Raw genomic sequence first — 23,499 nt, forward strand, 5'->3', positions numbered from 1 at the left:
CCACGGTCTGTGCTCCACAAAGCAGCCAGGGTGAGGCCGACTTCACTGTCTGCGTGGAGACCCCTGCCCCCATTGCCCCCATTGCCCCCCACAATGGTTCTCACGGTTTGGGCCTGGACCTACAACACCAGCATCACCTGGGATGGCTAGAAACGCCATTTCTCAGGCCCCACCCTGGAGCCCCTGAAGACTGAATTCTGGGGTGGGATCGGTGATGCGTGCTTTCCCAAGCCCAACAAACGGTGCTGATGCTGGGTAGCCTTGGAGAGCCATTGCTCTGTCTGATCTGCAGTGGACAAATCCCTGCCTGTCTCCCCGCAGCTCTGGCTTCCCTGATGCCTCGTGTGCAGGAATTTCCCATCCTGCTTTGCTGTCGCTCGTGCCTGGGTTGCCCTGCCTCCAGTGCTCCATATTGGCATCTGACTTACCATCTAATGAACGCGCTCCTTGTCTACTTAGGTTGCACCTTGTCCTTCACCTGCCATGAGAGCCAGAATCCTGTCTTTCTTTATTAATGATTTTTATGTATTTGGAAGGCAGAGAGAAAGAGAGAGACAGAGAAAGAGAGTGAGAGAGCGAGCGAGTGAGAGAGCAAGCCAGCCATCTTTCATCTGCTGGTTCAGTTCTCAGATGCCTGAAGCAGCTGGGACCGGGCCAGGCTGAAGCCATCAACTACGGTTCAGTCCAGTCTCCCACATGGGCGGCAGAGACCCACGTCCTTGAGCTGTCACTGCTGCCTCCCATGGGTGTTTTATCAGGACTCTGGGTGGGATGCAGAGTTGCAGCTTGAACCCAGGCACTCTGATATGGGATATGGGCATCAGCAGGGGCCTCCTCACCGGTTTTGTTCACTTGGCTCTGCAGGCATCTAACACAGTCCTTGGCGTGCTGCCCACTTGAGAGCAAGTTGGTTAATGAGCTCGTTAAGGAGAAAGCCACAGGTCGGGTTAACACCTTCTAGCTCTTCGGCTGAGTTCTCTTTTTAATAGGAGATCAGAGGAGGGTGTCTGCTGTAGTGCCCGTATCAGGGTGCCTGGGTGCACATGGCTCCTGGTTTTGGCTTCTTGCTAATATGTGTCCTGGGAGGCAGTGGTGATGGCTCAAGTGAACGCGTCCCTGCCACCCATGTTGGAGACCTGGACTGAGCTCCTGGGCTTGGGCCCACTTTGCCACAGCGCTGGCCCCTTATCGATGGTTTCACACCACGAGCATCTTTGTGCTGGACAGCCTGCGAGCAAAGGAGTCAGTTCAGAAAGAATCCCCTTCCGCCAGCAGCATCTGCATCACCCATCTTGGAGCTGAGACACCTGCCTAGTGCCTGTTGTTACAGAACACTGTGTTAAACACCCACTGTGTGGCACTGATGCACCCTTTGTGCTAACAAAAATACGGGGCTTAAAAAAACCCAGTCTTTGGGACTTGGGCTGACAGGGTGGTAGAACATCCTGGCCTTGCCTGGTGTTTCTCCTTTCCATAAGACGAGGCCAAGCAGAATCCCAACAAAGGCCAAAGGAGCTCAGACGTAGGTCAGCCTGCCTCCCACCCCCTCCAGGGAGAGGAGATCGCTGGCTCTTGTAACCTCCATCGCCTTTTGCAGTGGTGGGCGCTGGGAAGAATCAGTCCCCAGGAATCAGCACTGACGATGACGGGCAGTCCCTCGGGAAGTCTGTGCATCAGTTGGCTGTGCCCTGGGTGCCTGGACTGGTGCCGGGGCAGGTGCACAGGACCAGCCTTACTCCTGGGCGACTCCGCACCATGGAAATGCAGAAGGGATTTTCTGTCTCCTTCTCAGAGAAAGAAATCCTCTCCTTTTTTTCCGTCGTCTCGTCTTCAGTATTCCGTCTTTTGCCCTGTGCGTTCCCTGAGTTCTGGCACGTGTATGGTGCGGTGTGCCCACCATAAAGTGGCGTAGGAAGTTCACGGTGCAGGAACCCCCATTGTCCGCCTGCTCCTTGTTCTCTGCCACCATCCCGGGCTGCCCCACTTTATCATGGACTCTTGATTGTCCTTGTTGCTTTAGGGCAAGTATTTCCACTCGTCCCTTTTTCCAGATAAGGAGAACCGAGCCTTGCAGGAGTTCACTCAGTTCCTTGAGACCGCGTGGCTCCTGGCTCAGAGAGAGGACATCACAGCCCTGCTCGCTTGAACTCAAACTGGAGTCACAGCAGCCTGTCTCCCGGAGGAGAACACAGAGAGGCCAACGCCAGCGTCCCAGGCTGCTGTGCTGAGCCTAATTCAAGGCACAGCCTCGCCTTCCTGCCTTCCTCGCATGGCCTAGGAGCGATGGCTTCAGTTTCATCTGGGTATCAGCTCAAGTTGGGGAAGGTGGGCGGAGGAGGCACAGTGAGGAAGCCAACTCTGGAGAAAGAAGATGATACAGAACTCTCCACGCATTAACTGGGCCCGTGTGTGTGTGTGTGTAGGGGGCGGTGGTCACTGCTGGTGAGGACACATCTTGGAGTTTGCTGTTGCAGCCTCGCCGAGTCCACGTTTGGCACACACAGACAGCAGCAACTGCGAGGCCGCGCGGTAGGTAAATCCTGTCGCCAGCATATGCTGCCTGCCCTAGGCTGGGGGCCTTGGCCTTCGTTTTGCAAATCAAAACCCAAGCCAAGCACTTGGAGTTGCTTAAAGATTGATCCTCCGAGGTCGCTCGAAGCTGCTTAAGTGAATGTCCCCGCTTCCCATCTGTCCCTCTAATCACAGCCCCTGCGCTGCTTTTAGTCACAGCGAGTCCCCTCACGGAGCGCGTGGGAGTGGGCTGGACCCGTGTCTACCAATTCTGTGTGTGGTGCAATTTTCCGAAGGCTTCTGTCCAACCTCACAAGGAACCTGGAGCTGCTGGCTGGCATTCAGGTTCCCCACTGCAGCGACTCAAAGCTGTCGTGAGGTCTGTACTAATTAGACCCGCCAAAGCCATTACCAAGGCGAGCCAGAGCGCTCGGGCAATTAGTGATGCCTTGGCCAGTGTCCACCATGGCCAGATGGCCTCTGTGAGTTCCCTGCGCTCTCTGCAAAATTACACGTGGAGGCGGAGCCTATGTCCTGGTGGCAGTGAGACATGCAGTGGGAAGAGGAGCTGATGCTGGGTCTTGGTTCTGCACAGAGCAGTGGTGATGCGCTGGGCTCTGAGCTGCACTGGTCACGCATCTGTGAAATCCCACCCTGCTGCATAGCTGCTGATAGGATCCCCATTGTACTGAAAACGGCGGCCTTGGTGCAGTGTTCAGTGTCGCCCAAGAACAGCTGGAGCTGAGACTGAAATGTAGGTGCAGCAGGCTGGGATCACAGATTATTTAGGACACCTCACTTCAATGGTGATGCTCCCTTGCACACTCAGGGCTTTTGATTTATGTGTTTCCTGGGTGAGTCCTTCTCCCGCCCTGTGCTCCACTGGCCTTGTGCTGGGTTCGGTGAAGGCAGGATTTTGTTTTGTTGTTTGGTATCCACCCCCATCGGTCTGTGCCTTAGATACCACGGGTAGTCCACAATCACTCTGTAAGAGAAGTCGTTGTTTGAAACAGGCCAGGGAAAGAAAGAAGAGAGGAATTATGGGAGGATGGAAAGATAGTTGCCTTTCATATTTACCAATATGTAACAGTAGCAGTGGTGTGTTGGTAAACCAGCTCTCTGTGGAAAACTTCCGGTTCCAGAGGTGTGGATCCGTCCCCAGCCCACTTCAGGCTCCCGATCGGATGTTGCCGAGTGCAGAGGTGTGAAGAGAAGCATGGGTTTGGCCGGAGACCAGGGGCCATCAGCTTCCCAATTTCTGCTCTCTCCATCCTCTGGATTTGGGATTTTCACGTTTCCGCCATTGGCTCTGACTTCTGAGAGTCTGTGTGCAATGTTTCCTGTTACTTTTTTCTCCCACTACACTGAGGTGATGAGGATGGAGACCCAGATCCCAAGAAGGCCAAGAGAAGGGCTCAGAATACAGGGATGTAGCACACTGGCTTCCTGCGGGTCTTTCTCAGAAACATCTCCCAGTACCTTCCAAAGTGTCTGAAGGAATCCAACTGTTGCTTCCCTTGTCACATGCAGCTGCACTGCACAGATTTAAAAAACTGAGCACCGTTGAATTTTGGCCGCCATTTTCAGTACACTTAGCGTTAGAAAATAGCTAAGGACAAAGCATCTTGCTACACTGCATTAGATATGTGTAGAGAGACTTACAGTTTGTACATCTGAGAAAGAGACATGGATGCAATGGGCATAGCTGACATCTCTGTTGTATGCCTTTGTGCTTAGCTAACCACTCCGTCTCCTCTTCCACCGATTCCTCCAAAGCACACAAGATCGCCACCCTAAGGGACACCCAGGGTGCTGCCTAGCACTGCACAGATTCCAGGACACTACCTGCACCTGCAGGATGCCAGAGCTGTGTTTCTGTCTCTGGAGTATTTACCACGGGGGCCCCTCCGTATCACAGGGCTGCTCCGTCACAAGGCGGAGGTTCAGCTCGCAGAACGTTCAGAAAGCTAGCTTTCCGAAAACAGAGTTCTTTCAAACAGACGCCGTAATGTGGTAGCATGCACAGAGAGCCTGTTTCAAGGGGCATGGGGATTTGGAGATGGAGAGTGAGCTGTGAGGAGTGTGCCCTCTTGCAGGACTGAGGGAAAGGGGGCCGTGGTGGGGTGCCGGCAGTCGCCCACACACTTAGCTCATTAGATCTTTCGCCCTGAAGTTTTTCTCCACCCTTAGTCCATACGCATAATGCATTAATTTCACATTCAAAAGCAGAGTGCTTTGGTTGAACCATAGTATTTAGCAGCGTGTTAGCGTGGCGGGGAGAGAGGCACGGGGTGAAGAAAACCCAGTTTCTTTCCTGCAGTTGCTCTCAGTATGGCACCAGAGCACAGGGCTATGGATGAATGATCCAGGAGCGATATACCGTGGATGCAAATAAAAATATGTAGCAGAAACACAGAGCTTTGCTACATAAGTTCAGGAGAGAAGATTCTGGATTCGGACTTAGTTTGCTCCCTAGCCATGTAACCTAAAAGAAATTACTGGATCCTTCCTGCCTTCAGTTTTCCAGTGTGTAAATGGGATTGAAATAGGTGTGCCTGTCTATCAGGGAGTTATGGTTACCAGGGTTGCAGGAGGTGACACAGGTGTAACACAAGCCACGTTCCAGACTCATGGTGAGCACTTGATAAATACCAGCTTTTACCAGCAGTTGTCCTTGGGGGTAGCATTTGGAGTAAGAGCAGTGGGAGCAGTCATGGGTAGGAATCAGGATCTGGAAAGACGTTGAGGTCACATTGACAAAGACGTGAGGGCATGCAGGAACACGGCACATCTGGGTAATAATTAATAGGCCAAACTATTCCAGTGTTCCAGTGGGAAGGAACGGAGTTGGAAAAAGACCAGGAAAAGATTGTACAGGGTGGGGCTGATAGAGGGAGCAGCCGGCCTGAGGGCCAAGGCTGCCCACTGGCGTTTTGAAGGCAGTGGTCGTGAATGTGTGTCAGGAAGTATGTTGGTGCGGTTCAGTGGATTGCTTGGGGGGAGAGTTTAGGGTAGACACACTTAAGAGGAATTTGTGGGGGCTGGTGCTGTGGCGTAGTGGGTAAAGCCGATGCCTGCAGTGCTGGCATCCCATAAGGGTGCCGGATTGAATCCCGGCTGCTCCAGTTCGGACCCAGCTTTCTGCTAGTGGAGGCATGAGACTTACTGCACAGGCCGTGGTGCCTGTTGGAATGCCCAGAGCTGTCACGGAGTCTCTGTGGGGAAGAACCAGCCCTGCACTCAGTGATCTTATTGTTTGATTTTTAGTAGCTGCAGGGGGCATCGTATCTTAATTTTTTCCATTTTGTTTCTTCTCAGCACTGCAGGAATGGCCACAGAGTTTTGCAGGCGGCACGTGCCGGCGGGTCTCTGATGCAGGGCCACACAGGGAGCCACCTGAACACCGTGAGAGGGACCAGGCAGACTACCTTGCTCTTGTGTATCTTCCGGCCATCCCAGAAGCTGCTCCTGTGGTGAGTCCCAACCTGAGGCCAACCTCTGGCTCTTCCAACGCAAAGATGCCGGGGTAGGGTGGAGTTGTCCCATCACACGTCGGGGCAGATGCGTTCATCAGATACCTTCAGGCACCTGAGGACTGCCTGCTTTTTATTAAAGAAATACAACTGTTTTGCAGTAAGAATGGAGAAGAGAGAGGCCTTAGTAACAGAATACGATGATGCTACCCACCCTGCCCTTTCTGGGGAGAGGGTACAGTAGCAGTGCCATCACAGAGTACCCAGGAGGGACGAAGGCTTCCTGAGGTTTGGACCCACACGGGCACCGTTTTTCTCTTCCATATTCTCTATTCAGTTGGAATGAGTCCATGCAGCTCCGAGGGCGATGGCCTTTGCCACAAGGCTCTGCTTCTACAGCTTCTAAAATCATAATTGCTGTTGGAGCGATTGTTTGGGGAAATTGTGTTTGCTGTCTGAGGCCACAAATGACCTGGATGCCTTTGGTGATTAACCCAGCCCTGCAGCACTGGAGGGCCTGGCCTCCTGGTACACGTGTTGGTGATGTTTTGTTGTCTCTCTCTTCTCGGGAGAGATGTGTAGAGGAAGAACATGCTGTCATGCACAGGGAAGCAGGTGTCCAGGACGGAGGCCGAGGGAGTCCACACTCCTCATGGGGCGCTGCTTTCGCCCGGGATAAGAGGCAGTGTTGCAGTGAGGGTTGTCCAGAAACAGAGTACAAAGGGCACCTGTGTGCATTTGTGGGGAGCGATTTCGTAGGGGTTGGCTTGCATGACAGTGACAGGTAGAAGTGTGGCCACAGGTGGTCTCTGGGCCAGGGACCACGTGGATCAGTCTGAGTGCAAGGGGAGCTCGAAGGCTGGGGCTGAAGGCCTGAGTCTGGGCAGAGAGGCTGCCAGAGTGCGTCCAGGAGTCCTGCCGTCCACGGCAGGAGATGAGCAGGTGCTGCCCGTCCTCGAGGGGTGCTTGTTCCCTCCTCGGCCCCAGCCGATGGGAAGCAGCCTGCACATATGGGGCTGGGTCTTCCCCCCGGTCCACTCAGACTCCAAGGCTGACTCTGGGAAGACCCTCAGACATACACAGAATAACGTGTTTCTGGTATTGGCGGGGCGCGCGGGGGGTGGGGGGGTTCCTCACTGTAGCCGATCCATAATCCTAAAATCAGCATTGCAGGGACAACACTGAATTCTGAGCATCTGAATAAATTCTTGTGCCCTGAGAAGCCCTCACTCATTTCACGCTGATCTTAGTGTAAAGTCTAAAGTGTAACGTTTGGCCAGAGACTTTGCAGCCTCCTGTCCATTTGTTCTGTGCAGCCTCCTTGTCCAAAGCATCCCATCCACACCCGTCTTCCTTCAGTGGCTCGAGTGCCACACGTGGTCTATCTCGGGACCCTGTTGTTGAAATCTTCACTATATTTGAAAAACAGAGAAGAAAAAGAAAGAGGCTTTCTGTCCTCTGGTTCACCCCCCCCCCCCACCTCAAGATGCTAACAGCAGCTGGGGCTGGGCCAGGGCAAGACCAGCATCCAGGAACTCAATCCTGGTCTCTCCTGTAGCTGGCAGAGACGTGAGCCATCGCATGCCACCTCCAGGGTGCCCATTGGCAGGAGGCTGGATTCTGGAAAGAAGCCACAAGTTGAACTCGGGCGCTGTGATGTGGCACGCGGGCACCCAGCTGCCCTTGCCTCGGGATCCTCAAACTTCCTTTTCCTTCTGCCTGCGCTGTCACTCCTCCGCCCATCATGGTTTCATTTCTCCTCCTTAATTTCAGGCTCAGATGCCTTCTCTAGAGACAGCTCCCTGGCTCCTCACCTAAATGCATCTGCTGCTGTTATTTTCATCCCACTGAAAGCCCTGTTGGATTCCCATCCTCGCCATGGATCACTCGGAATCACTCTGTCTGAGACAGGATGGAAGGAGCTTGTCCCGTTTTTTCCCACTCACTATTCTTCTTCTCACCCTGGAACCCGGTCCCATGGAAGTATTGAGTAGCCGGGTGTTGAGTGAGCGGTGCAGCGGTGAGAGTGACATAACCATAACCTTTCCGCACACTGGGTGCCAGGCAAGGTGTTGGCACGTCTCCAACTGTCAGGCAGTTCCATCAGCATGTCCCAGGGAGGCTGCTGGTGTCGCCGTGACATGAAGCAGTAGGTAGTCACAGAGAGAGGATTTCATTTCCCCAGTGACTTCGAGGTGGCTCACCCGGGGTTCCATCTTTGACTGTTGCGACTTCAGTTTCTACCATCAGCCAGCGTGCTTTACTGCCATGTCCTTAGAATACCAGATTGGAGACGCAGGTTCACGTTGCCCCAGAATTGCATCCGGACGTGGAAATAGGCCATTCTCTAAAATCCTGCAATTTTTGTTCCCCAGCTTCCTCAAATGGGCACCTCGCTGTGGTGGCGTGGGGCCAGTCTCAATACTGAGTTTAATTATTTAAGCTGTTTCCTGTGGCATCTCCTCTCCTTTGATTCACATCCTGTCTCTCTGTGGGCCCACTGAGGAAGTGCGGCGACACAAACAATGGTCGTGAAAAATGCACTCTGATATCTGATAGGGCTTCCCACAGCACCGAGCACACACGGAATTCTGCTCAGCCTCTGCAGAGCGAGTCTTGCTGGCATTTTGTCAGCCTGGGTTTTAATTCCTCCCAAGAACTCCCAGTCCCTGGAGCTGTTTTAATCTTGGCTCATTAAAAGTTAATATAATTTCCATTGGAGCTATTCATTTGGTTTCTGGCCATCTCATTTATCCAGTTCAGACCGGGCTTCTGGGCTCCGCGTGTATGTGAAACACGGAGGGATCCACTTTCCCTTCACTCACGGTGCGGACCCAGGCGGGAGCAGTCAATTGCTGGTTGTTGATCATGATAATCATTGCACAGATTACAGATTCAAATGCCAGCCACAGAGTAGATGGCAGCTGTGTGCTGTGGGGTGATTCACGGATGTCAGGGGTAACAGAGTTGGCTCTGCTGGGGTCGTTCCCAAGCTTGGGAAAGGCAAGCTGGACATTAACACTTGAACTGTGAAAGCACCAGATCCACAAACGGGCTTTGTAAAGGAGGCGGGAGCCTTCGGAAGCCCAGACGGCTTGGGCATGAGCTGCAATTGATTCCTTAGGTTCAGAATGCCCTGTCGCCCGCCGGTCAGTGCGTCCTGTCTGACGCCTGCAGTACTGGCACCGGTAGAACAATGATCTGGAGAACTTTTACTCTTGGGCATATGGATGGAGTGAACGTTGGAGAGAAAGAGGACGGGAAGTGCCGTATTTTTAGATTAGAGAGTGACGTTCATTCATACCGTGCATAGCTTCCTAAGTGCTTAATACCATCTTCCTAGGGACCCATTGCATTTATGGGATCCACAGCTGTTATTTGTCTATCTACTGGCCCATCTGAAACAGTGTGCAGAGCTCCTCATATATCCAGACACTTGCCATCAATAAGACCGAGATACAGAGTGGCTGTTTTTAAGGGAGGTGACTGATAGATGTCAGCATAATAGTTCTTAAGTACCTTGGGATACATAATAGAAGCTCCTGGAGACTATCGGAACACAAACCTGAGAGTGTGTCTGGGGAGGGATGGGAAGTGTCCTTTGGGAAGAGAATTTAGATGCTGATCTTGATGCATGAAACCTTCGTCACTCACCAGATGGGGAAGATAGACGGGGCAGTTTAGGAGCAGAGAGCAACTGCAAAGGCTGCTGAGACATGAGCAAGGTGATGCGTCTGCTTGAAAAATGACAGTGTGCGAGTTGACAGAGAAGGGACTGAAATTTGGATAAGCGAGGGAACAGCACCATGCTGAGGAGTGCTGTCTTGTCTTCCAGTGCCTGTGGCCCTTGCAGGTTTTTAAGACAGGGAGTTGCTTTTTCAGGGTTTATAGGAGCACCCCTTGATGGGTGTGCTGGGTGGACGTGGTTATGTCTTTGAAGTGAGGGCTTTGGGAGAGTCCAGCCCAGAGCTGGAGAAGCAGGGCCGAAGATGGAGGACATGGAGGAACACAGGAGTGAGGGCAGGGCAGGGTCTGGAACAGGAACACTCTGCGTGTGACTGCGGGGCTGCCTGGTGGGGACAGAAGGGGGAGGCTAGGAGGCGGGAAGCAGTCTGAAATCTGCATCCCGTGTCTCCTGATGGCGGATCCGATTACGGAGGGAGGAGAGGGTGGGTAGGTGAGCTGAGGTTGAAGGACGGGGCTTGACGGTGGCCGGGAGCTAGAGGAACCCAGGGGAGGTGCTCCTGTCCCACGGCCGTGGTAGGCAACGCCCCAGTGAAGACGAGCCCAAGTTAGTGCTTTCAGAGGCTCTTAATGTAGATGCATGCGCCTACATTTCATAGGCTAGTCCGGATTAGGCTGAAACCAGTGGGAACGCAGGGCTCAGTGTTGCAGGTGGCGTGCTGGGGCTGGCGGAGCTGGCATGTTCTGTAGCCTCCGTGCACGCTGCTGGAGCCCTGTCTCACCTGCCACACCTGACCGGTAACATGCAGGTGTTGAAGACCTAGGATTGCCCCAGCCTCAGGAAACCTGGCCGCTGCCCCTATTCCCACTGGGCGTGTCCGGATACTGGAGAGGGAGAGACGGGCTCAGTCGATGTCAGATGTTGCTGGCTGCTTTGCAGGTGCGGGGCACAGCGAGGGGCAGACTTGACAGGCAGCCTCGGGTTTCCCAGCGGGAGCCTCCTGGGCCTCAGGTCTGCAATCCTATTGGGCGGGGCCCTAGCACAGAGCACCAGCTCTCAGCAGAGGCTGCTCTCGGGGCCTGATGCCTCCTCGGCTCTCTTGCACGTGGACACCCGTGGTCAGCTGCTCATGGATCCCGGGAACTCAGAGAGGCCCATTGTGCCTTCCCGGCATCCTTCATCTCCGGAGGGAATGTTTGCATGCTGGGCAGCTGGCCGGCCTTAGCTTTCAAACATCCCAGAGAAAGGACAGCGTCCCGTGGCGCCCTCTCGTGGCAGGTCTTTGCATCTCCAGCTTTTCTGTTGCAGTGTTTGTTTCTGGTTTAATGTAGAAGACTTCGAGAAATGGTGACAGGGAGTGAGTGAGAGCATTGTTAAATAGTTTCTTCTCCTAGACACTTTCCCCGGTCTCTCCCACATTCAGTCTCCTCCCTTAGAACTGCTGCTAATAGTTTTTTTTTCCTGTATTTGTTCATAGATGCATGACTAAGAGATAGAGACTTAGACCCATTTTAACAGCATTCAGGAGACTTAACACTCTTGTTGTGTGAATATGTATGTGCTTCTGCGTTTTTGTCTTAGCTGCTCAGGAAGTACTGTGGGAGCCGTGTCGGTCACCCAGCTAACAAAACCACCCGAGCTCGTCAGGGTTCCACCCAGCGCCAGTGCAGTGGGGGCTAACAGACCTCAGAATGTGCAGCCTTGAACATGGCAAAGGTGACCCGGATGTGGTCCAATGACAGAGGAAACTGTGACGTCAGCAGCCTTGCTTTGTGTCTCCAGTCCCCCAGCTCTCCACTGCTGCTCATCCCCTGGTTTAAGAGAATTCCAGAGAAAACGTGCGTCCTGAGATCCTGCCTCTGGCTGCCTTTTTGTCTTGGGAAACTGTGTCCTTCCTCATCCCAGGCCTTAAATTAAAGAGGTTCACTTGGCATGCTTCAATTAACTGCTCCTTCTTATAAATTTGCTTTTATAAGGGGGAATTTATATATTTATATGTGGGAAAAAAGTATGCATTTTTATAAATGAGCTGCAACTAGAAAAAATAAATGCAATTAAATATTATTATTGAATTACAGCTGGATTCCATTGCCTGCCAAGTCTCTGAGTCTGAAGCCTAATGTTTCTTTGTGTAAAAGAGAACAAAAAGAGGTATTTTTCCTTGAGGTATTCAGAAGTATGAAAGGAGATTTCAGACAGACAGGACTTAAAAACACCTTTTTTGCGATGTGTGGTGTGGCAAAGTGGGTTAAACCGTAACTGGGATGCCTATATCCATAGCACAGTGCTTGACGTCAGTCCCAGCCCCACCTCTCTTCCATCTTCCTGCTATTTTGCACCCTGGGAGGCAGCAGGAGTTAACATCTATAGTAGAAAATGCCTGTTTAATGACAAAAGCCCATCATAGAGCAACAGAGGAATAGAAGTGTCAGGAGACATCCTAGGCGACTTCAGCATGTTTGCACAGAAATGGACTTCAAAGGTAATAAAAATACAAACACGGCTGGCGCTGCGGCTCACTAGGCTAATCCTCCACCTTGCGGTGCCGGCACACCGGGTTCTAGTCCCGGTCGGGGCGCGGGATTCTGTCCCGGTTGCCCCTCTTCCAGGCCAGCTCTCTGCTGTGGCCAGGGAGTGCAGCGGAGGATGGCCCAAGTCCTTGGGCCCTGCACCCCATGGGAGACCAGGATAAGTACCTGGCTCCTGCCATCGGATCAGCGTGGTGTGCTGGCCGCAGCGCTCTGGCCGCGGCGGCCATTGGAGGGTGAACCAATGGCAAAAGGAAGACCTTTCTCTCTGTCTCTCTCTCTCACTGTCCACTCTGCCTGTCAAAAAAATAAAAATAAAAATACAAACACAGACTCAACATAACCTCCATGAGTTTAAGGCGCATGTTAGTGGCAATGCCCGCCGTCTAGCTCATTCACAGAGAGCAGGGGGTCCCGAGAACTTAACGTCTCAATGAAGTCTTTATTATATCATCAACTGAAAAAAGTAGGTGCAATTTAAAGAATTTTTTAAAGATTTATTTATTTATTTGAAAGAGTTACACAGAGAGAGGAGAGGGAGAGAGAGAGAGAGAGAGAGTTAGAGAGTTCTTCCATCCCATGGTTCACTCCACAAATAGCTGCAACAGCTAGAGCTGGGCCAATCTGAAGCCAGGAGCCAGGAGCTTCTTCTGGGTTTCCCACATGGGTGCAGGGGCCCAAGGACCTGGGCCATCTTCCACTGCTTCCCTAGGCCACGACAGAGAGCTGGATTGGAAGTAGAGCAGCTGGGTCTCGAACCAGTGCCCATATGGGATGCTGGTGCTTCAGGCCAAAGCGTTAACCTGCTGCGCCACAGTGCTGACCCCTGCAATTTAGAGATTTTAAGATTTTAAGATCAGGAATCAGAATGAAGTCAGAAGGAGCCAGATCAGGACTCTAAGGTGGGCACCTAGGGATTTTGTCTTGAAATAAATTCTTGCAAAGTGGTGCTTGTTTTTTGTGTGGACTGAACAAGAGCGTTGCTGTAATGGAGAAGGAAACCCTGGTGAGGCTAAAGCCTTGGCAGCTTTTGCCAAAACCCTGACTCTCTCTTTTTTAAATATTTACTTTATTTATCTTTTTTTTTTTTTTTGACAGGCAGAGTTAGACAGTGAGAGAGAGAGACAGAGAGAAAGGTCTTCCTTCCATTGGTTCATCCCCCAAATGGCTGCTGCGCCGATCTGAGCCAGGAGCCAGGTGCTTCCTCCTAGTCTCCCATGGGGTGCAGGGCCCAAGCACTCGGGCCATCCTCCACTGCCCTCCCGGGCCACAGCAGAGAGCTGGCCTAGAAGAGGAGCAACCGGGATAGAATCTGGCGCCCCGACCAGGACTAGAACCTGGTGTGCCGGTGCCACAGGCGGAGGATTAGCCTAGTGAGTCGTGGCTCCAGCCTATTATTTACCTTAAAAGCAGAGTTACAGAGAGATGGAGAAGAGGTGACAGGTCTTCCATCTGCTGGTTTCACCCCCCAAATGGTCAGCACGGCTGGGACTAGGCCAGGCTGAAGCCAGGATCCAAGAACTTTATCCGTGTCTCCCACGTGGGTGCAGAGACCCAAGTAGTTGGGCCATCTTCTGCTGCTTTCTCAGGCACATCAGCAGGAACCTGCATCAGAAGTGGAGCAGCCGGAACTCCAACCAGCAACCATGTGGGATGCTGGCACTGCAGGTGGTGGTTTTACCCACTATGCCACAGCACTGGCCCCTCCAAGCCCCCTCCAGCAGCTCATTCCAGGGCCTTTGCTCCTGACTGGTTAACCTCTTCATGGGGCCCCTCTTCCTCTTGGGAGGTTCTACGTTGTGCTGTGTCTTTGGAGTTGTGCCTGTAAAGCCATCCTCCTGGGCTGCATCTTCCAAGGAATGCCTCAGGAGCTTGATCCCAGTTCCTCAGAATTCCAGTTGAATGCTTTTGCTGTTTGCAGCTGACCTGGGTGGAGCAGCTTTGGCCCCTTTTGAGTAGAACGTCAGCTCTGCACTAGCTTTTTGGGCAGAATGGCGTAAGCTGGAACAGTTGAGATGTCTACGGTATTGGCTATCGTTTCTGCTGTTAACTATTTTTGCTGCGTGGGAGCACAGTTCTTTCTTCACAAATGGGCGAGGTTGGTCTGTGCCGTGATCTTTGTCATCTCATTCTTCCCGGAAGTGAGTTATCATTTATAGATTGCTCGTGTCTTTGGAGGCACCGTCCTCATCCACTTTGTGGAGCGGCAGTGACTTCACCGTTCCGCCACGGAAGCGTCTCCACCCATTCGGTGTTTGCTCCTGATCCACTCTCAGCAGATGGCGTGTTGTTCGGGGAAGGGGCTCTTTCCAGCCTGAGGCCTTCTCCTTCCTGCTGCCTCGGGCTCCATCCTGTTCAGATGGAGTACAGCAACTTGCAGTGACTTACCTTCACGGAGATAATTTTGGAATCTGTGCATGTTTGTTTACATCATATATACTTATTTTTCTATGAGATTATTGAAGATCTTCTTATATAGAGCATAGGATAGTAATATGTCATACATAAATGTGAACTTAAAAGTAATTATATTAACTATGAATGGATTAAGCATTCCAATCAAAACCCAGAGATTTTTATTTAAAATTTATTTTAATTTAAGGTCAATCACATAATTCATATATACAGTAGTATTTCCCACCCTTCCTCCCCTCCTGACCCCTCTCCCACCCTTCATCCTCCTTCCTCTCTTATTTCCTCTCTTAATTTTTACAAGAATCTACTTCCAGTTTACTTTATACTCAGATTATCCCTACACTAAGTAAAGAGTTAAACAAATAGAAGTAAAAAAAATACTTCTTCAACAGTAGAGAAAAGGGGTGTAAACACTCATAGAATCTCAAAATGTGAATTTCCGTCCTATGCATTACACTTCTGTTAGTTATCACAGATCATGGAAAACGTGGAATTTGTCTTTTGGGACTGGCTTACTTCACTAAATATAGTGCATGCAGTTGCATCCTTTTTGTTGCAAAAGATAGAATTTCATTCTTTTTATGGCTGAGTAATATTCTATTCTCTATGTATATGATTTTATATATATATATATATATAAAATATATACACACACATATATGTAACACACACACCATAATTTCTTTATCCAGTCATTGGTTAATGGACATATGGGTTGAGTCCATATCTTAGCTATTACAAATTGGGCTGCAGTAAACATAGGGATACAGATAATTCTTTCATATGCTGATTCCTTTTCATTTGGGTAAATTACCAGAAATGGAATTGTTGGGTCATCTGGTATATCTATCTTCAGCTTTTTAAGGAATCTCCATACTATCTTCTACAGTGGCTATCCTAGTTTACCCACCAACAATGTATTTGAGTACCTTTTCCCCCACATCCTTGGCAGCATTTATTGTTTATTGATTTCTGTATGAGGGCTGTTCTATCTGGGGCGAGGTGAAACCTCATCGTGGTTTTGATCTGCATTTACCTCATGGCTAGTGATCCTGAGTATTTTTTCATGTGTCCGATGGCCATTTGGATTTCCTTTTTTTACTTAGTGAAATAAGACCGGTTCCAAAAAGACAAATACCATATGTTTTTCCTGATTTGTGGGAAGTAATAGAGTACCTAAAAGATAATCTATAGAAGTGAAATTGATAGTTTATTTGATGATTATTTACAGCCCTGTCTCCACTGGTGAGGAAGAGTTTTTTGAGTTTTTTTTCTTCATACTATTTTTTTGAATTCTTTACTTAGTGTGGGGTTAATCTTATGAGTATAAAGTTAACTGAAAATAGATCTTTGTAAAAATTAGAATGGGAATAGGAGAGGCAGGAGGAAGAAGGGTGTGAGCACAGGTGGGAGAGCAGGAAGGGTGGGAAGTATCTCTAGGTTCCTGATCTGTATATAGAACAGAATAGAAACTCAAAAAACAATCCACACATCTGCAACCAACTAATCTTTGACAAAGGAGGTAAAATCAACCTCTGGAGAAAGGACAGTCTCTTCAACAAATGGTGCTGGGAAAATCGGGTCTTCACACGCAGAATTATGAAACAAGAGCCCTCCCTTACACCTTGTAAAAATTCAACTCAAAATCAATCAAGCATCTAAATCTACCATCTGATACCATCAAGTTAATGGAGGAGAACATTGGGGAAACTCTTTAAGACCCTGGCATAGGCAAAGACTTATTGGAAAAGACCTCAGAGGCACAGGAAATCACAGCCAAATAGACAAACAAGCTGAGAAGCTTCTGCACTGCAAAGGAAACACTCAGCAAAGTGAAGAGGCAACCGAAAGAATGGGAGACAATAACGCAAACTATGAAACTGATAAAGGATCAATATCCTGAATCTATAAACAGCACAAGAAACTCAGCAACAAAGCAAACAATACAATTAAGAAATGGGCAAATGATTTGAACAGGCATTTTCCCCTTTTTCTTTATTTTCTTACATTTTATTTAAGGAATAGAAGTTCCATGTGTTTCCATACAAATTTTAGCATCATCTTTTCTAGATTTGAGAAGGGTTTCACTTGTATTTTGATTGTGATTGCACTGAATTTATAAATTGCTTTCAGTACGATGGACATTTTGATATTGTTATTTCTTTTTGTTTTTCTTTTTTGACAGGCAGAGTGGATAGTGAGAGAGAGAGAGACAGAGAGAAAGGTCTTCCTTTGCCGTTGGTTCACCCTCCAATGGCTGCTGCGGCCAGAGCACTGCAGCCAGCACACCACGCTGATCCGATGGCAGGAGCCAGGTGCTTCTCCCGGTCTCCCATGGGGTGCAGGGTCCAAGCACCTGGGCCATCCTCCACTGCACTCCCGGGCCACAGCAGAGAGCTGGCCTGGAAGAGGGGCAACCGGGACAGAATCCGGTGCCCCAGCTGCGATTAGAACCCGGTATGCCGGCACTGCAAGGCGGAGGATTAGCCTAGTGAGTTGCAGCACCGGCCGTGTTATTTCTTTTAATCCATGAACATTAAAGATTTTTCCATTTCTTGTTTCTTCTATTTCTTTCTTTAATGTTTTATAATTTTCAGTGAAGAGCTCTTTCACCTAGTTGGTTACATGTATTCCAAGGTATTTAATTTTTTGTAGCTATTGTAAATGGGATTAATCTTAGAAATTTTTTATAGCATGACATTGTCTGTATATGCAAAGGCTGTTGATTTTCATTTGTTAATTTTATGTCCTGCCACTTTGCCAAACTCTTATGCGTTCCAATAGTCTCTTGGTTTAGCCTTTTGGTTCCCCTATGTATAGCATCATCTCATCTGCAAATAGAAATACTTTGACTCCCTCCTTTCCAATATATATCTCTTATTTTCTTTTTCTTGCCTAATGGCTCTGGTTAAAACTTCCAGGACTATATTGAAAAGTAATGGTGAAAGTGGGCATCCTTTTCTGGTTCTTGATCTTAGTGGAAATGATTCCAACTTTCCCCCATTCAGTGAGATGCTGACTGTGGGTTTGTCATAAATTGCCAAAAACAAATTGCCTTGATTATGTTGAGGAATGTTTCCTCTACACCCAATTTGTTAAGGTTTTTTTTTTTTATCTTGAAAAGATGTTGTATTTTATCAAATGCCTTCTCTGCATCTATTGAGATAATCATAGGTTTTTATTCCTCAGTTTGTTAATGTGATGTATCACATCTATTGCTTTGCAAATGTTGAACTATAAAGTGGACAAATACCACGTGGACCAGGATCTTTCTGTTGTGTTGTTGGATTTGTTTAGCCAGTATTTTGTTGAGGATTTTTGAATCAATGTTCATCAGAGATACTGGTTTGTAGTTTTCTTTGCTGTATCATTTTTTGGTTTTGGAATCAAGGTGATGCTGGCCTCAGAGAACAAGTTTGGTAGGATTCTCTCCCTTTCAGTTGTTTTTAATGGCTTGAGAAGAATGGGAATTAGTGCTTCTTTAAAAGTCTGGTAGAATTCAGCAGTGTCACCATCCAGTCCTGGGCTTTTCATTGTTGGGAGGGTGTTTATTAGTGATACAATTTCCTTTTTGGTTATTGGTCTGTTTAAGTTTTCTATGTCTTGATGACTAACTTCTGGTTGATTGTGTATGTCACAATCTATGCATTTCTTCTAGATTTTTCAGTTTGCTAGCATATAGCTGTTTGTAGTAATTCCTGATAATTCTTTTTATTTCTGTGGTATCAATTGTTATATATCTTTTTTCTTCTCTGATTTTATTAATCTGGGTCTTCCTTTTATTTTCTGTTCAGTTGGGTGAATGGTGTATCAGTTTTGCTGATTTTTTTTTTCAAAAAAAAAAAAAACAGCTCCTCACTTCACAGATACTTTGTTTTTCGGTTTCAGTTTTGTTTATTCACTTTTTTTTTGACAGAGTGGACAGTGAGAAAAAGAGACAGAGAGAAATGGCTTCCTTTTTCCGTTGGTTCACCCTCCAATGGCTGCCATGGCCAGCATGCTGCGGCCGGTGTACCGTGCTGATCCGAAGGCAGGAGCCAGGTGCTTCTCCTGGTCTCCCATGGGGTGCAGGACCCAAGGACCTGGGCCATCCTCCATTGCCTACCCGGGCCACAGTGGAGAGCTGGCCTGGAAGAGGGGCAACCAGGACAGAATCCGGCGCCCCAACTGGGACTAAAACCCAGTGTGCCGGTGCCACTAGGTGGAATATTACCCTAATGAGCTGTGGCGCTGGCCTCAATTTTGTTTATTCTTTAGTTTGTCTTATTTCTTTCCTCCTATGAATTTTGGGTTTGGTTTGTTGGGGTTTTTCTAGGTAAAAAAATCAGAGATTTGCAAAACATATAGAAAATACTACTATATACTATCTGAAAGAGACATTCCTTAGGTTCAAAGATAGACATATAAGTCACTGGAATACAGTTGGGGGTCCAGCAATTGATTCATAAGTTTTTTGTCAACTGATTTCTATAAGCGTAAAAAGACTCAAGAACAGTCTTTTAAAAAAGCTTTAAGGTAACTAGATAGCCACACAGAAAAGAACAATGATAGGTCTCCATTCATACCACACATGAATGTTAACACAGAATAAACCAAAGACACAAACGTGAGAGCTAAAATGATAAATCTGTTATAAGACAATCTTTATGTAGAACTGTGTGAAATTGGATCACAGAATAGTGTCAGGTATGATATCCAAAGTGTTAATTAAAAAGAAAAAATGATAAACTGTTCTTGATCAAAATAAAAAGTTTTCAGAAGACACTCTTGAGGGAATGAAAATAGTACAAACAGAATAAGAGATTATCCTTGCAAATAGTATCTCTAAGAAGGGGCTAGTATTGAGAAAATATTAAGTATTCTTATAATAAATCAAGCTGAAAAACCTAATAACTCAACTTAAAAATGAGCAGAGGACTTGGATAGACATTTCTCCAAATAAAACATTTTCAAATAATCCCATGAAAACATGCTCAACACCATTGTTCATTGTATAAATGCAGATCAAAACCTAATGAGTTACCTCTGCAGGCCCTCTAGGGTGGCCATATTGTTAAACCATATAGACAACAAGAAGAGTTGGAAAGGATGTGCAGAAATTGGAACCCTCGGCGTTGCTGGTGGCAATGCAAAAGATGTAGCCACTTGGAGAACAGAGACAGTTCAGAAGTTAAACAGTTGCCATGTAACCCACAGTTCCCCTGAATATGTACCCAAGAGAGCTGACAACATAGGTCCACTGAAAAACCTTGTATACAGATGTGCATAGCAGCATTGTTTTAATAGAAAAAAAATGGAAACAGTGAGCGTCCATCAGCTGATGAATGGACAACCAAATTTGCTCTGTCCATAGAGAGAGATGATTGAGTCGTAAAAGAGATGGATGTTCTTCTGATATTGCTGCAACATGGCTGAAGCCAGAAACCTAATTTCAAATAAAATAGGCCAAACACTGGAGCCCTCATTATATATTATTCCATTTATATAAAATGTCCAGAATTTACAACTTGATGGAGACAGGACGTAGTGTTTTCCAGAGACTGCAGAGACAGGAAACAGTGAGGGATTGCTATCGGTGTGGGAGTGTTTTTGGAGGGTCAGTGAAATGCTTCTGGAACTAGAATGGTTATAGCTGCACAACTGTGTGAATATAACAAAAACTATTGAGCTGCATGCCTTAACTGTGTGTATTTTCTGGTTTATGAATTGTATTTCACTAATAAAATCATAGGATAGGTGAAAAAGGTAGGGAGTGAGTCAAATAAAAATACTGAGTTTGGTATGATCCTAGAACTCGACTTCTGGGAAAGACCAGAGTGGAAACACATGAGTGGTGCAGTGCCTGCCTCATTGGCTGTGAATTCCGCATCTTTGAGGACTGCCTGCACCCAGGAAGCTGAGAGTCAGCTCCTGAGCCCAGGAGCTGTGGGAGCAGAGTGGTGTAAGCCTGCTGGGGGCTGAGGTGTCTCCATGGGAAGGTGAACCTGTGGCTCACACCCTCCAGGCAAGAGCGTGATGGTCCATTTGCAACCACTAGGATGGAGCAAATGTCCCTGTCACTTCACATAGCAGTGACCGTAGCAGAGCAATGGTTCACATCCTGTTACAAGCCAGATGTTGCCATTTAATCCCTGATTCAGGTCATTTAATTCTTAGGATAATCCTATCATATAGCATCCTGCAGCACAGTGATGTAGAAAAACAGAATTGTCTGTGGGGCCAGACCCTAGAGGAGCCCCGTGTCCCTACCTCCTGGTGTGTGTGCTCAATGGCATTTCTTCTCCTTGAATTGGGGCAGCGCTGCACTTTGCTCTAAGAGATGGAATACAGCAAGGGCGATGGACTCTGGCCTCCTTGATGCTAGCTGTGCAGCTTGGATGCTGGGCACCTCCTGGCTAGGCTGTAGCAGGACTGGAAGGTTGATCAGCAGGGAATGTAGGGAGGGCAGTGTCCAGCCAGAAGCCAGGAGGAGAATGAAGCCTTCATTCCTTCACCCACAAGGAATAGAATGCAGCTAACTTGCACATGAGCTTGAAAGCTGAGACCAGAGATGAGGCCACAGGCCTGGCTGGTGCCTGCATCATGGCCGGTGACACAGAAGAGAGGACCTAGCCCTGATTCCTGACTTAAGCCTCTGTGTGAGACGTGGTTTGTTGTGCAGTGATTGTTTTCCATGTACCTACCCATTTGGGAGCAGGACACCTGGGCTGTTTTGTCCAGCAACAAGTCACTAGTCACAGGTGGCTAGTTGTCCAGCCAAGCCCCACAGAGCAATGTTCAGTCAATGGTGGGGGGCACGCACAGTGGTAGACCTGTGAAACTGTACTGCCCAGTGACATCATAGCCATCTCAGTCTGGGCAGGGGTCCTCTGTGATCTTCACACTCTGATGTTATCTCCTGGTGACACGTGTCTCAAATGTGTCCCTGGTGTTAAGTGGCACCATGCTGTAATTTAGAGTTGTCTTTTATTGAAATTTTCTAGGCCACCCCCTGCAGCACCAGCATCCCGAATAGGTGCAGGTTCAAGTCCTGGCTGCTCCATTTCTGATCCAGCTCCCTGCTGATGTGCCTGGGAAAGCAGTGGAGTGTGGCTGAAGTACTTGGACCCCTGCACCGAAGTGGGAAACTTGAATGAATGTCCTGGCTTCAGCCTGGCCCTACCCCAACAATTGTGGCCATCTGTTGAGTGAACCAACAGATATTAAGATCTCTCTCTCTCTCTCTCTCTCCATCTCTCCATCCCTCCCTTTGCAACTGTGCCTTTAAAATAAATTTTTAAGAAGTCTTTAAAAAGTTACTTAATTTTTTTATTAAAATTTAAGTATACAAATCACGTTATCCTTATTTGTTCTGTGTTTTGTGTGGTCAGTAGTCACAGGTGGCTAGTGTCCACTGGATGGAATGCAGTCGACTCAGGTTCACGGCCTTTGTCATGGTGAAGTCACCTTGAACCTGAATTAGTGAACAATGAACCACTACTTCCAGGGCAGGCACAGGGCTGGGTCCCTGTGAGCCTCTGATCTGTAACACTTTCGTCTCACATGGATACATAATTTTGTTTCGAGTTTATTTCTGTGTAAAGAAAACTTTTCTAACCCGTATTGTTGATTCCTTAACACTGATTTCATGGCCAATGCCACTGCACCTGACACCTCACTGAATCTTCTGCAATGTACGCCGCTGCTCCTGGCACTAGGCACACTAGTCAGCCCGTGAGCATGACCCTTGCCGACCATTGGAGTTTATTTGATTTAGAGAGAGAGGGCACGCTCCCACCTGCTGGCTCACTCCCCAAATGTCAGCAGTGCTCTTGAGAGCAGACACATGGCTGAGACCTAACTATTTGAGTTACCAGTCCTGCCTCCCAAGGAGTGTGTTAGCAGGAAGCTGCAATCAACGGTGGATCCTGAAGCCACCCCCAGGCACTCAAATGAGCGACAGAGGCATCTTAACTGATGGGCCAAATGCCCACCCCTTGGAGACTCTTTTAAAGATTTATTTATGTATTTTGAAATGCACAGTTGCAGAGACAGAGAGACAGACAGAGAGGTCTTCCATCACTCCCCAGATGGCCTCAATGGCCAGCACTGAACCAGGCCAAAGCCAGGAGCCAGGAGCTTCAGCTGAGTTTCCCACATGAGTGGCAAGAGCCCAAGTACTTGGGCCACCCTCTGCTGCTTTCTCAGGCCATTAACAGGGATCCGGATCGGAACTGGAGCAACTGGGACTTGAACTGGTGCCAACATGATAAATGGGCCTCACAAGTGGTGGCTTTAACCATTTTGTCACAACGCCAGCCCCTGGGGACCGTTTTAAACAGAAAAACCACCAAGAAAATGTTCAAAGCTGCGAGAAACATAGCCTTAAAGACAGCCTGGCAAAGATATTTGTTTACAATATGAGAGCTTAAACAAGCAGGCAGGGCTAGGAAATGTGCGCAGGTAGTGACACAAAGTCCCCGCTCCCTTCACATGTGGCCACAGAACCGCATGGAAATACAGTTAAGTTCTTACTGGGTTGGCAGAGTTGCCGGTTCAGAACCTGGGAACGGCGAGGGCCTGCTGTGTTTGCATCAGGGCACACATCTCTGTTGCAGGCACTGGTCCAGGGAATCCAGTGGCTCCTCCCGGCTGCAGGTCCCCAGCTTGAGCCCCGGGGGAGAAGGGAGTGGAGATGGCCTGTGTGGGGCGCAAGCAGCTGAGAAACCCAGCTCTGTCCCCCTCGCACACCGTCTCGGGACGCCTGCGCGTTTTCCTGCTAAGCTCATTTGCCCACGTTGTCTCCAGGACTGTGTGGAGAGCTGTGGGGGCTTTTCCAGCTGCTTTAGCAAGATAAGTGTCCTCTCTTCCCCAGTGGACTGAACTTCAACTTCAAGCTCACCTTTCA

At 48.6% G+C, this 23,499-nt stretch overlaps 1 long non-coding RNA gene across 1 annotated transcript in view; it reads left to right on the top strand.

The window, feature by feature from the left end:
* Positions 1-23,499, top strand: part of LOC127487226 (uncharacterized) — a 340,317-nt gene that overhangs the window by 187,287 nt on the left and 129,531 nt on the right. The window contains exon 5 of the long non-coding RNA XR_011379684.1: positions 5,830-5,984. This is a non-coding gene — a long non-coding RNA (uncharacterized lncRNA). The remainder of the gene's footprint in view (positions 1-5,829; positions 5,985-23,499) is intronic.

This window comes from Oryctolagus cuniculus, chromosome 10 (genome assembly GCF_964237555.1).
Source record: "Oryctolagus cuniculus chromosome 10, mOryCun1.1, whole genome shotgun sequence".
Taxonomy (NCBI): domain Eukaryota; kingdom Metazoa; phylum Chordata; class Mammalia; order Lagomorpha; family Leporidae; genus Oryctolagus; species Oryctolagus cuniculus.